Consider the following 2453-nt stretch of genomic DNA (forward strand, 5'->3'; position numbering starts at 1 on the left):
AAGGAGCCACCGTAAGGCAATAGGAAAGTTATTTTTGGTAAATGGTGCTAGATCACTTGAATGACAGTAGGGGAGTGGAGGTGGGTAATGAGCCTTGACTTCTACCTCATACAAAAAAAATCAGTTCAAGAGTACACCTAAATGTGATGTTGTGCCCGATTCGCGAGTTCCCAGAGACCTCCAAGGAGCCGACACCGATGCAAATACAAAAGGGTCTTTATTACAAGCTCGAGCAGGGGCTCATCCGCCTACCGGTGTTGTGGCAGCAAGATGAAGCCAAGAACAATAGCGAATAGGGTTTTTAAGGAGTAAGGGATGGGGGTTTTACAGCACATGTAGCATCATCACGTAAGCACCAATTACAATTACAGCTTTGACCATTCAGTATCTGTGAGGTGTTCATTACTTTTGGTGGGACCCAATCACGACTTTTGAGAATGCTTTGAAAATGACCAATTATGAGGTGAGTTCAAAGGGCCCACGTGGGGTTCAGGCAAGCGGTGAGAAATCGGCTAGTTTGTATCTGCAGTTCCCAGCCTTGACTCAGACCATAGGAATGTTTTTTGATTAGCTGAACTGAGGGCGATCCAAGGATGGCTTTAGCCTTGAACAGTCTGAGATTGGGACTGGGATTGGGGCTACGTGCAGCCCTAGGTTTCTCTTAATGGAGGACTTAATTTTTGGCTCTTCAGTGAAAGGTACAATTCTAGAAAATAACAGCGCGACGTTGTGACCGTGGAATGGGGAGATCCTTTTTAGCAGGACACAAAAAAGTACCGACCCTAAAGGCAAAGGCTGATACACTGCCGTCCTTAAATTCAAAACTTGGAAAGACAAAAGAGAGTACAGTGCAAGCAAGAGAGTGGAGAAGATATTTGCTGTACATGTATCTGAAAATGATTCTTATTGAGAAGATATAAGTAATTCTTACCAGTAAAATTTTAAAAAGATCTGAAGTTGTTTGTAGTGGAACTGTGGAAACAGGATGTTGATAAGCTGAGAATTCTCATAGATCAGAACTCAAGAGATGGCAAAAGTATTGTAAGTTAAAAAGTCTGCCTTCCTGTTCTCAGGTCCCCAGTTCTCTTCCCACTAGGTAACAATGCCATGAGCTGTGTTTGTCTTTCCGTCGCTGTCTTATGCATAATCAAACAATTACTTATATATTTGCCATTCTCCCCACTGTGCCTTGTACAAACAGCATACATTAGGTACTGCTCTGTGCATTGCTTTTATTCACTTTAGCCAGTTAATATTTCATGGAAAGCCCCACAAGTACTCAGAAAATCTAGAAACAGGAAATTACATTTTAAACTAAATGTTAGCTGATCTTTTCAAATAATATGTTTCATATGCTTTCCTTAGATATTTTTACAGGAACTTGTAGACCCTCCTGTCCCTTCTCCACTGTTCTGGAAACTCTAGACTCCTACTTGCTAGTTCAGAAAGTGCAAATGTCCCAGTAATAAACCCAATATGATCCTGAGTCCTTACTGCAAGACTGAGCCAGTTTTCTAGGGTTATTTTTCCAAGCCGTCATCCATCCCTTTAGCTAACATACACTCCAGCCCTGCTTGGAGTCATTCTGGAAGCAAGACAATAAATTCCAATGTTTTTATAACCAATTTGAGTTGGATCTTCTGTCAAATGCAAGTGAAAAACTCTAACTTCCCAGCCAGGATATATACAAACTGACCCCAGGCTAGCACAGCACCATGGCTTTCAATGAAAATGGGACCGGGACTTACTAGGAAGATAGAATAGACACACTTTTCCTTTTGCTGAGTACCACTAAAAACCCTTTTTATTTAAAAAGCATAAAAAGTGTCTGAAAAGTGGAGAGAAGGCAGACTGGCTAGGGGCCTTGGGAACAACATGGTGCTGAGTTCCCTGAGGTTTGTTTTTGTTTTTGCCTCATGACCCCAGACTGGTACTAGAGAGGCAGGCAATCTAGAAATGCCTACATGCAAAGACAAAGCCCCCAAGAAAAGACTGCTGCTCCCTCTAACTAGATATACCAAGAAAGGGGCAGCTTTGGAAGACAGAAAATTTAAATTGGCTCTACTCTAGCCAAAACCGCTGAAAAATATTTAGCCCCACACCCACCCCTGCCAGCAAAGACAAAGCTTAGGCTTCCTCTCAAGGTAAGCTATAAAGGGACACCACTACCCTTTTCCTCCCTCTGCTGATATAATGTCAGAGAAGGCTAAGTGGAGAGCTGGACTTCCATTTTCCTTGGGCAGAAGACTCTCACCAATATGGTGTTGTGATTCCATATGGGGAACCTGAACTTCCACCCCCTATTGATAGTAAGGAGGTACCCCCTCCTTCCTCTCTAGGGTGGTCTTAGAGGGAAGTAGATGAAGAGTCAGGACTTTTACCACCGCTCAGCAGCAGTAAGGCCAACTCCCACCCCGCATGTCATGGAAGAGTTCAACAATTCCATCAACCAG

Source organism: Crocuta crocuta, unplaced genomic scaffold, assembly GCF_008692635.1.
Source record: "Crocuta crocuta isolate KB4526 unplaced genomic scaffold, BGI_CrCroc_1.0 scaffold139, whole genome shotgun sequence".
NCBI classification, from domain to species: domain Eukaryota; kingdom Metazoa; phylum Chordata; class Mammalia; order Carnivora; family Hyaenidae; genus Crocuta; species Crocuta crocuta.